This window comes from Rhinolophus hipposideros (assembly GCF_964194185.1).
Source record: "Rhinolophus hipposideros genome assembly, chromosome: 21".
NCBI lineage: Eukaryota > Metazoa > Chordata > Mammalia > Chiroptera > Rhinolophidae > Rhinolophus > Rhinolophus hipposideros.
The window spans coordinates 37,318,836-37,331,526 of NC_138067.1; the positions used below are offsets into that span (position 1 = coordinate 37,318,836).

General features: G+C 39.7%; 1 protein-coding gene and 1 pseudogene across 7 annotated transcripts in view; one reads left to right on the forward strand and one right to left on the reverse strand.

The window, feature by feature from the left end:
• SIPA1L3 (signal induced proliferation associated 1 like 3) overlaps nucleotides 1-12,691 on the forward strand; it is a 270,995-nt gene that overhangs the window by 77,165 nt on the left and 181,139 nt on the right. The window lies entirely within an intron of this gene.
• Nucleotides 8,992-9,540, reverse strand: LOC308490172 (large ribosomal subunit protein uL22-like; annotated as a pseudogene). Its single transcript has one exon. The product of its transcript is annotated as a large ribosomal subunit protein uL22-like (transcript).

Consider the following 12,691-nt stretch of genomic DNA (forward strand, 5'->3'; position numbering starts at 1 on the left):
GACAGGCGTTGTTTGCTGGCGTCACAATCAGTCGGCCCAGGACCCACACACTTTTCTCTTTCTGTTTCTCACTTCTGCATCTTCTTTCTCTCTGCTTCCTTTCCCCTCTGGGTTTCTCTAGGAATTGGGCTGTTCCATAGCTCCTTCCTTGAAGGGGTGTCCAGTTCCTAGCCACTGGCAAAGACTTAATTGGCAGCCTCCATGCTAGGACAGGGGGTCTGATCAGGGCAATAAGCAACACACATTCTCTCTCTCTCTCTCTCTCTCAAATAAATAAATAAATAAATAAATAAATAAATAAATAAATAAATAAAGAGGACTCTCAGAAGCCCAGCGGACCCACTGCTTTGTCCCCCTTGCCTCCGGCACCTTTTCTCTAAATACATAGGAAACACATCACACTGTGGTTGAGAACGTGGGCCAGGTGGCCTGGATTCGGAGCACAGCTACTTGTTACCGAAGCTGTGTGACCTTGGGTTTATCTCTTCACCTCTCAGGGCCTCCGTTTCCTACCTGTAAAATATGGATGATAAAGATTTCTACCTCAGGGGGCTATTATTAAGAGCGTTAAATAAACTTACGTAAAGTATTTAGTCTGAGCCTGATAGATGGTAAACACTCAGGAAGTACACCGGAAGTATTAGTCATCATCATCATCATCATCCTTATTTTTCCTTCCGGAGTCTGGGAAGTGCTCTATAGTTCAAGTTAGGACTTGGGAATAAAGAGCCTGGCATTGATCCCAGCTCCACCACCAGCAATTAGCTCCATTACGTTGGCCAAGTGAGTAACTTCTCTGGGATCCTTGGTTTCTTCATCTCCAGAGTAAGGAGAATAAGAAACTGACAGAGCTCACTCATTGGATGTACGTGTATTGTCCGAAGTGTGGGGTGACTGTGGAAGCTGAGGAGATCCCATGTGTCTGCGCTCAGTGCAGCCCCGGGTCCTGATCACAAGCCACGAGGGAGCTAACGGCATGCTGCTGTTAGGACCCGCCTCTGCGGGGCCCTTCTCTGCGTGGCATGGCACCTGACTCGTTCCCTGGTAAGCACGCCAGCCACCCCCTGGACTGTGAGCTCAGGGAGCGCGGGACCCAGGTGGGCCCCACCCATTCCCAGTCCCGTGGCGTGTCACACTGCGTGGGAGCACAGCAATAGTCACCTTCATCAGGCTTCTTCTCTTGTGAAAGACAGATCTGGAAAACAGCTCCTCAGGAAATGTTGTATTTGTGTCTGGTCATCCCCACGCCCCAGACAGTGACTCTGAAACCTGGCTGGGTGTTGGCACCACCTGGGGAATCTTGTTAACAGCTGGGATTCTCTGGCCACATTCCTGGAGCACCTGGGTAGGTGTGACAGGTGATCATCTGCCACTTTAACTGCCTAACAACTGTTCACCGTTCTTTTGGGGTTTTCCTTTGGGGAACTGCTCTTCCCCCATCCAGTCCATTCATTTATGGAGCCCTCCCTACTGTATATATGACACTGCTTACTCTAGGCACTGGGGATGTGGCAGTGAATTAGATAGACAGCCCTGCCCTTGAAAATGGAATGATACAGCAGCATAGTCGCGGTTTGCTTGACAATGGGAGTGTTCCGAGAAAGGCATCTGCAGGTGATTCTGCCATGTGCGAGCATCACAGAGGGCTCTTGATCGGAAACACCTAGATGGGGCCGCCTGCCACACACCTAGGCTGTATGGTCTGGCCAGTTGCTCCCAAGGTACAAACCTGCACAGCATGTTATTGTACTGAGTACTGTAGGCAATTGTGACACAATTGTATGTCTGTATCTAAACATCTGCACATAGAGAAAGTACAGTAAAAAATGTGGTGTAAAAGATTAAAATTGGTATGCCTACTTAGGATACTTACCATGAATGGAGCTTGCAGGACTGGAAACTGCTCTGGGTGAGTCAGTGAGTGAGGGGAGTGGACGTGAAGGTCTAGGGCATTGCTGTCCACTGCTGTAGACTTTATAAGCACTGTACTCTTAGGCTACACTACATTTATTGAAAAAATTTTCTTCAATAATTTATCTTAGCTTACCATAACGTTTTTACTTTATAAGCTTTAAAATTTTTAACTTTTGACTTTTTGTAATAACATTTAGCTTTAAAACACACATTGTACAATGCTACAAAAATATTTTCTTTTTTTATATCCTTAATCTAAGCTTTTTCTATTTTAATTTTTTTTTTGTTTTACTTTTTAAATTTTCTTGTTAAAAACTAAGACACAAACACACTCTAGCCGAGGCCTACACAGGGTCAGGATCATCTATAGCACTGTGAGCTCAGGGAGAGCGTGTCTCATTGAAAGGTCTTCAGGGGCAATAACACGCGTGGAGCTGACATCTCTGACAACAGTGCCTCTTCTGGAAAACCTCCTGAAGGACCAGCCTGCGGCTTTCCTGCCTGAAGAGGTGCCTGAAAGGTCACTCTTTTCAGAAATATGTGCATGGTGGTGTGCATGGTTTGTTTCTTCTTATCAGAGGTTTGCTTGTAAGCAGTTAATGCACCATGAACGTTCTTCTCTACTATTGAAAACCTTTTGGTGTCGGAATTCATGTTTTCAGATTTTTTAAGGAGCTCTTGGTGAGGTCTGCAAAAGCTTCTGCTAAACCTTCACTGCGGATTTTCTTGGGGATTCTTCTTTTTCTTCTCCTGCAGTTTCCTTTTCTCTTGCTTCCTCTTTAGCCATGAATTCCTGTCCTAGTTCTGACAACTCATTAGTCGATTCCCCAGAAACCACCTCCAGGAGCTCCCCAGTGTCATCCTCACCCACCCCCAGGTTAAGGTTGTTTGTGGTCTCAACCACAGCCTTGTGGATTTCTGCAACACTTGTGCTCTGATGTTACAGTGTCACTAGGCAATAGGAATTTTTCAGCTCCATTATAATCTTGCGGGACCACCATCATACATGCGGTCTGTTATTGACCAAAATGTTTTTGCGGTGCATAATTGTGTCTTACAAGTTATAGATTATAAATTATGCAATAGATAACTGTATATTAGATAACAGGATTATATCACTGTCACTTTGTGATTTCAGTAATTATACAATAAGTGAGAGAATTTCATTATTAGGAAACAACCATTGACTGTTGTAGGGGCTAAAAACAAGAACAAATTCATTGAAAAAAGGAAGGCAAACCAGTATTGGTCAAAAATCGTGAAAATGACTAAAATGTTCATCTTTTTTCAATTTTGGGGGTCTTGCCATGAAGACTCAGCCATACTGAAATGCTTTGTTATACAGGATAGATACACTCTGCCACTTGCAACCGAAAGAGTCTTATAAGAAAAGATGCTCCTCGATTTACAATGGGTTTTGTCCTGATACAGCCATCATAAATAGAAAATGTTGTAAGTCAAAATGCGGTGAATACACCTAACCTGCTGAACCTTGTAGTAGCTTAGCCTCTCCTGCCTTAAATGTGCTCAGACACTTACATTAGCCTACGGTTGGGCGATTATCTGGCGTTTCCTCTCAAGAGTCATTGCCTCCGTTCCTCTTCGTCTTCTCACCAGAAGCAGGAGACATAAATGGGGGTTTTGTAGACATGATATGTGATGCGAAAACACAAAACACAATATGCAAAAAGCGCTGGCTGCACAGTACACCGTCGAGTATCCATTGTTTACCCTCACGATCGCGTGGCTGCTGGGAGCAGTGGCTCGCTGTCGCTCCCCATCACAAGTGTGTCCTACCACACATCACTAACCCAGGAAAAGATCAAAATTCAAAATTCGAAGTACAGTTTCTCCTGGGTACTTATCACTTTCGCACAATCATAAAGTCGAAAAATAGTCGAACCATCGTAAGTTGGGAACCATCTGGGATAGTCATTTTAGTGGGTCCTAGAGTCTGGATCTTCAAAATTAGGAATCAGATGTTTGAGAAGCACTTAGCTAGACTGTTCTGAGTGCTGATTCTCAGACTTAAGTGAGCAACAGACTTGCTTGGGGAATTTGTAAAAAATACAGAGGCTATGCTCCAGACTGCTGGGCCTGGGGCAGAGGGGCCTGAATTTGTGCGTTTTGAGCAGCATCCTGGGTGAGTGGACGCACGTCCGAGCTGGAGAAGCACTCTAATGATGGGCAAGGGGCACGCCCAGTCTCAGACCTCACCCGCAGAGCAGGCCCAGGGTCTTTCTCGAATATGAAAGAATTTGAACCTAGATCTTTGGAAAATCATTCCTTCCTGACCTGCTGTGCACACTGCATCACATTTTTTTGGTTACTTATGTAAGCTTTATTAGTATAATGGTTTCAACCAGTGTGTAGCCCCTCAAGTAAATTTGGAAAGAGCTACATGTATAGTTCATGCTGAAAACTTGCTTCAGATTCACAACAAAGTCTGCTCTTGAAGAATTTTGATACTAGTGGAATTATTCACAGATTTAGTTTGAGGTAATTTATAGTGAATGCTTCCCGTGTGTGTGGTGTGTGTGTGTGTGTGTGTGTGTGTGTGTGTACGTACGTGTGTATGTACACATATGTACCCATACTTACTTGAAGGTAAAGGAAGGGCCACGGCCCTTTTACTTGAGTGAAAAGGAATCTTTTGAGTTGACCTATTGGGCTAGAAAATCCCTTTTTAAATACTGGCTTGTCGCGGCTTTGCTTTTGAGGCCTGCAGAGCTGGGTCCTGGAAGTGGGTGTGGGGCCTCACTGCTGGCTCTGCTGGCTCTGACCCCAGGCACGAGCGACTTTGCCATTGTCTGAAGTCTTTCCCCCCCTCGATTTGTACCCCACGCTGAGTTCCTGTAACTCCAGGAATTAGGGTGTGAGTTGGTCAGGATTATTCCAATTTAAGCTGAACATCTTCAAATATTTTTGTTTGTGTCCCCTCACAAGAATTTTGATAACCTCACCTCCTTATTTATTACAACATCTGTAATAATTGTATGGTACCTTTAAATTTTTCTTATTTGTAGGAGAAAAAAAGTAGTATATATTTTGTAAGATGAGATAAGATGAAGATGGACTGCAATTGAAATAAATATTTTATGATATGGTTAGATAAAATAAAGCCCACAGAATCTGCAAAAAATCAAATTAATTTTTCCCTGGGAATTTTTTCTGGTGGATTTTAAAAAACTGGGTGGTCCTGCAAAACATTCCATTTAAATAAATCAGGGCCCCAAATATAGATTTGCTTTGACCGTTCTGAATTTAGGGGAGCCCAGCATGGGCCCATAACATCCTGTTTTTAAAGCCAAGTTTCATATTTAACAGAAAGATGTGTAAGGGAAGGACTGACGAGTCTAGGGGCTTAAGGAGCTTTCTTATTCATTAAAGACTACTTCCCCAAACCATATTTTGATGTTTTTTGTTGTTTGGAGTCCTAGAGGTTTACATACCCCTGGCAGTTCTTGGGAAGAAGTGGGTGGATGTGCAGTGGGAGGTGGGCAATTGAGAAGGCAGATGGGGTTGCCAACAGATCTGTTTTAGGAAGGCGAATTCGTGGAAATTGAGGACCAGAACATGACCTTCCTTTAAAATGTTTGTGCTCTTGGTCCTTTGGAAGTCTCCAGAAGCCCCTAGGGATAAGCACATTCAGGCCGGAAGCCTAAAGAATCGGGCTGTGTTTTATTTTACAGAGCAGGACGTCCAGAGGTAGGTAGGGTTACAGAGATGGTTGACTGGTTCACCACCACCTCCACCATAACTGCCCCCATCATTGCAGACCCAGTTTCTCTCATCTTCTGGCTCTGTAGACTTCTGCCAACTGTGTGCAACCCTAGCCTGGTCCTGGGAGCACTCTGGCAGCCCTGGGTGCCCTGGCCAGACAAGACAGTGTCTAAAGGAGTAGGAAGCTGGGCACCTATCTTCTGAAACCCCCACAGTTCTCTCCTGATGTCTCACTGGCCCAGCTGGCTTAGGCCAGCCCATCTCCTAGAGACAAGTAACAAACTACCATGTTAGGATGTAAAATGCTCAAAACATCACTTCCTGATCACTAAACAATATGGTGGCTAAAAAAAACCTGCCACATATGCCTTAATACCATGAATCCCCTCTAGTCAACATCTCAAACTGGGTTCACCTCCGTAGACCTTGGTCAACTGTTTTCATGACCACATGTGGTTCTGACACTTCTGATTGTATTTAAAATGTAACCTTGAGACTTCTCCCACTCATCATTTTGTTAAAAATGTTGTAATGAGTTTTGAGAGCATAAAATTTTCCCATATACAAATTAGGTGAAAACACATCAAAAACTGTATACACTCCATGAAGTTTGAGTATAAAAACCGGAGGCATTTTACTGGGGAAACAATGTTAACCTGAAAGACATTCTTTACAGTGACACCTAGCCTATAATAAGCCCTCAATAAATGTTAGTTGTTATAATTATTGGTAGGGTGTTTGTTAAATTCTATAATACTGCTTTTTCCCTGAATTAACAGTGGCTAATACTGTAGTCGTCCGGAAAATGTTTGTTGAGTGAATTAGGAGGAAGCAGGGTAGTGATTGAATTGACAGCATTGCATAGTCCTGCGTTGGACACAGTCAAAAGTGTTGTTACTGTTGTTATCACCAGCGTTGTTTCATTAGCTGGCCCTGAAGTATCCTACATGGGGTAAATTAAAAATTCCCAGGAGCGTTTGAGATCTTGTTTCCTGGCAGTTGTCTTCATCTTGGGCTCAAATAAAACTCATAAAAATTCAAAAAAATAAAATAAAATTACCTAGCCACTTCTTTTTCCCCTGCACTCCATCCATTCCCTCTATGCCCTTCAGATTTTGATATGTCATTTCTCATGGGTCATTTCTAAAGGATTAGTAAATTTTAAACACCTTTGTTGAGGTATGACTTTTTGCATCTGGTTTCTGTCATTAGCATAATGTTTTTTAGGTTCCCCATGTTATAGCGTGTATTAGTAATTCATTCCTTTTTATTGCTAAATAATAGTCTGTGTATGGGTATGGCATATTTATTCACTAGTTGACGGATACAGGCATACCTCGGAGATATTGTGGGTTCGCTTCCAGACCACCTCAATAAAGTGGGTATCAGTAAAGCGAGTTGTCATCCTTTTGCTGGTGGAGGGTCTTGCCTTTGATTCGTAAAAAACCCAACATCTGTGAAGTGCATTAAAGTGACATGCAATAAAACGAGGTATGCCTTTATTTGGATTGTTTCCAGTATTGGCCTATTATGAGTAATGCTTTTATGTCCATTTATGTATAAGTCTTGTGTTTTTTTTAAGAGGCAAATGTTCCGTTCTTTTTTTTTTAATTGGGGAATATTGGGGAACAGTGTATTTTTCCAGGACCCATCAGCTCCAAGTCAAGTAGTTGTCCTTCAGTCTAATTGTGGAGGGCGCAGCTCCAAGTCCAGTCGCCGTTTTCAATCTTTAGTTGCAGACGGCACAGCCCACCATCCCACGTGGGAATTGAACCGGCAACCTTGTTTTGGAGAGCTCGCGCTCTAACCAACTGAACCATCCAGCCACCCCACTGGCAGCTCAGCGGCAGCTCGTTGTCTTCAATCTAGTTGTGGAGGGAGCAGCCAATGAGGCCCATGTGGGAATCAAACTGGCAACCCTGTTGTTCAGAGCTCACGCTTTAACCAACTCTGAGACATCTGGCCGCCCCTAGAAGTCTTAATGGATATATGTTTTCATTTCTACTTAGGGGTGGAATTTCTGGGTCATCGGGTAACTAATTTTTGGAGAAACTGCCAAATTGATTTCCAAAGCGACTGCACCGTTTTACAGTGTCACTAGCAATGTACTGAGGGGTCCAGTTTTCCATATCCTCACCAACACTCCTTATACCATCTGAGTGTGTGTGCAGTGATATTTCATTGTGGTTTTGACTCGTATTTCCCTAATGATTAATGCTATTGATCATTTTTTTAATGTGTTTATTGGCCATTTGTATATTTTTGGTGAAATGTCTCTGAATGTTTTGCTCGTTTCTTAATTTTGTCCTCTTATTGAGTTGTATGAGTTCCTTATATGTCTAGATAACAGTCACTCATCAGATATATAATTTGCAAATATTTTTCCTAGTTTGTGACTTATCTTTTCATTTCCCCTTTTGAAGTACAAAAGTTTTCCATTTTGGTGAAATTCAGTTTATCAATTTGTTCTTTTATGGATCCTACTTTTGCTGTCATGTCTAAGAATTTTTTGCCTAATCCAGAAAGGTTTTTTTCCTAGAAGATTCATACTTTTAGCTCTTACCTATAAGTCTATAATCATTTTGACATGATTTTTGTGCATTATGTGAGAGGTAAAGTTCTAAATTGATCTTTAGCATGTGACTATGCAAATGTCCCAGCACTATTTGTTGAAAAAAACACCATCTTACTCCATTGACTGTTAGCACTTTGGTTGACTGTTAATGTAAGGGTGTATTTTTGGATTCTTAGTTCTGATCCATTGATCTAAATGTCTGTCCTATTGCTAGTACCACACCGTCTTCATTATTGTAGTTTTATAATTAGTATAGAAATCCAGAAGCATAAGTCCTTATTCTGTTTTTCTTTTCCAAGTTGTTTTGGCTGTTATGGGTCCTTTGCATTTCCTTTTGTTTTGGGATCATCTTGTAAATTTCTGCACAAAAGCCTACTGGGGTTGGGTAGAGCTTGTGTTGGTTACATGTCAGTTTGGTAAGAATCGCCATATTCACAGTAGTCTTCCAGTCTATGAACATGGCTTCTCCATTTATTAGATATTCTTTTGTTCTTTTTAATGCTATTATGAATGAAATTGTTTTCTTAATTTCATTTTTGGTGTCATTGATAGGATATGATTGATTTTTGTATAAATTTTTGTATTCTATGACCTTGCAGAACTCATTTATAGTTCTAGTTGTATGTGTATGTGTGCAATAACATGTAAGTATTCCTTAAAATTTACTATATACAAGGTCATGTTATCTGCAAATACGAATAGTTTTATTTTTTCCTTCCCAATCTGACTGCCTTTAATTTTTCTTTTTCACTTTTATTAGCATTTATTTGATGCTGAATTTATTCCCGGGCCATAAGGTTTCATTTTTTCAGTTTCTTCTGGGAGAGCTTTTTCTTCTCCAACCTCCTCTTCCGGTTTAGGAACAACTTGTTCTTTTTCAGTTAGATCATCTCCATGTGGCAGGGAGAGCACATGTATGGGTTAGTCAGCCCACGAGCTCTGTAAGCTCCGCGCAGCATCTTGGGAGCTTTGCTCACCTGGCTGTGCTCAGTGACCAGAGATTTTACATCTAAACCCTTAAGTTCAGCATTGCTCTCTGCATTTTTAAGCAGTAAAAATTTTGCACTCTTTTTGGGCCACTGACTCTATGTCCAAACCCACTGTTTGGCCTGGGCACACCTGTTACCAACTCGGCCATTGTAACAACAGAATGGCACACACTGCTTTTGTGACGTGACATCCTTTAGATGCTTGGTGGCTTTTCAGATATGCATACCCTTGATGGCCTGGGCAGTCTCACGAGTGTTCTTAAAGTGAACATGAATATTTGAACCTCTCAATTTGCATGATTTTGTGGGGTTCTCTGGGTCAAGTGAATAGCGAACCATTTTCAGAAGTCACCTCAGGCCGCTTATGGGAAGAGCTGACTGCCTTTAATTTAAAGAGTTCCCCGCCCCTTACTGATTAGTGAGAACCTGTGGTACAACGCTGAATAGGAATGGTGACAGTGGACACTTTTGCCATGTTCCCAATCTTAGAGGGAAAGCCTTTAGTCCTTCCCCTAACTATCATGTTAGATGTAGGTTTTTTAATAGATGCCTTTTATTAGTTGAAGAAGTTTCCGTCTATTCCTAGTTTGTTAAGAGGTGTTTGTTTGTTTTTAACAAATGGGTGTTGGATGCTTTTGCTCTGTGTATTGAGATTATCATGTACTTCTTCATTTTTTATTTTGTTAACATGGTGTATTACTGATTTACAGATGTTAAACCAGCCTTATATTCTGGGGATAAATCCCTCTTGGTTATACTGCTAGATTTGGTTGCTCATACTTATTGAGTATTTTTGTGTCTGTGTTCATGAGTGATATTGGTATGTAGTTTTTTTTCTTATGATATCTTTATCTGGCTTTGGTGTCTGGTTAATACTGACTTCATAACATGAGTTAGGAAATATCCCCTCCTCCTACGTTTTTAAAGATTTGTGAAGGATTGATGTTATTTCTTTAAGGATTTTATAGCATTCATCAATGAAGCCACGTGGGGCTGGACCTTTCTTTGTGGGAAGATTTTAAATTACTAATTCAATTTCTTCCTAGGTCTGTTCAGAATCTCTATTTCTTTTCAAGTCAGTTTTGGTAATTTGTATCCTAGGAATTTGTCCATTAAATCTAAGTTGACTAATTTGTTGGCATAAAAGTAGTTCATAGTATTTCCTCATACCTCTTTTAATTTCTTTAAGGTCAGGATATTTTTCATTATTTTCATCTTCTCTTTTTTCTTTGGTTAAAGATTCGTTCATTTCATTGAATTTTTCAACAAGAACCAACATTTAGTTTAATTGACTTTTAGTCTCTTGTGAGTTTTTAATTTCATTAACTTCTGCTCGGTCCTTTAATATTTTTTTCTTGCTTTGAGTTTAGTTTGCTCTCCTATTTATAGATTCTTCAAGTGAAAGCTTAAGTTAATTGATTTGAAATATTTCTTTTCTAATGTAGGCATTTAAAGCTATAAATTTCCTTTAAATGCTGCTTTTAACTATGTCCTATAAATGTTGATATATTTTTTTTTTGTTTCATTCAGTTCAAAATATTTTGTAATTTCCCTTGTGATTTCTTCTTTGAGTCATGAGTCATTTAAAAGTATCTTGTTTAATCCAAATATTTGGAGGTTTACCGAATTTCTTTCTGTTGTTGTTTTTAGTTTAATTCCATTGTGATGGAATAACATACTTTGTATGATTTCAATACTTAAAATTTTTTTGCCTTTTTACTTTGAAATAGTTTAAATCTCACAAGCAGTTCCAGAAATACTACAGATGGGACACATGGATATCTACATGGAAGAGAATGAATTTGGACCCTGACCTCGTGCCATATATAAAAAGTAACTTAAAGGAGATCATAGACCTAAGTGTAAGAGCTAAAACTATAAAACTCTTAGAAGAAAACCGAGTATATCTTTGTAACCTTTGGTTAGATAGTGGTTTTTTAGATATGACACAAAAAGCATAAGCAACAGAAGACTTCGTCAGAATATTTTTGACTTCATCAAAATAAAAAGTTATGCAGTTCAAAAGACACCATCAAGAATGTAACAGGACAGTCTCTAGAATGGGAGATGCTATTTGCAAATAATATGTCTCATAAGGGATGTGTATCAGGAATTTACAAAGAACTCTTATAACTTGACATTATGAAAATAACCCAATTTACAAATAGACTAAGTATTTGGATGCATGTTTCTCTAAAAAATATATACAAATGGCCTATAAGCATATGAAAATGTGCTCAATGTCATTAGTCATTAGGGTAATGCTAATCAAAACCACAGTGAGATTCCACTTCACACTAACTAGGATGGCTATAACTAAAAAGGTGGACAATAACAAGTGTTGACAAGGAAATGGGGAAATTGGAACCCTCATACATGGCTGGTAGGAGTGTAAAATGGTGTAGCCACTTTGGAAAACAGTTTGGCACTTCCTCAAAAGTTACACAGAGTTACCATATGACCCAACAATTCCACTCCGAAGTGTATACCCAAGAGAGATACAAACATGTCCACACAATAACTTTGCACACAGAGGTTCATAGAGCACTATCCTTAATAGCCCCAAAGTGGAAAAAACGCAGATGCTCATCGATGAATGAATGAATGGATAAGCAAATGCAGTTATATACACACAGCAGGATATTATTCTGCAGTAGAAAGGAATGAAGTACTGATAGATACTGCAACGTGAATGAACCTTGTAAGCATGCTAAATGAAAGAAACTAGCCACATATGATCACGTATTGTATGATTCCATTTATATAAAATGTTCAGATTTGCTTACTGCAACTCTATAGACAAAAAGTAGATTGTTTGCCTAGGGCAGGGGTTGCATGAGGGAGAATGGAAAGGGATTGCTTTTGTCAATTTACTTTTGGGTTGATAAAAATTTTCTAAGCTTAGGTTGTGGTTAAATGGTTGTACAACTTTGTGAATATAGTAAAAACCATTACATTTTATACTTTATGAGAATAAATTTAATCCATTTATGTTTGATGTGATTGTTGGTATGTTTGGATTAACATCTGCCATTTTGCTATGTTTTCTCTATGTCTTGTGTCTTTTTCCCTCTGTTCTTCCTTTATAGCTTTCTTTCTGATAATTGCATGTTTTCTAATGTTTCATTTTAATTTCTTTGAGTTTTTAAAAACTTTCTTGTTATTAATTTAGTGGGTCTTCAGGGTTTACAATATGTATCTTAATTTATCACCATCTACTTCAGATTAACACTAAAACTTAGGTCAAGTTAAATATAGAAACTACTATAGCTCCATTTCCTTCTCCCTCTTGTTATAATTGCCTAGTATATTTTTATATGTTACAAACTGTAGTACAGTTTTATAATTGTTTTATGACTTCTTACATCTTTTAAATCAAGAGAAGAAGAGAAAAAAATTCACGAGTCTCTTATATTTACCTGTGTATGTACCTTTTCTGCTGTTCTTTATTTCTTCTCATCAATGGTTGCTACCATATGGTGACATAAGG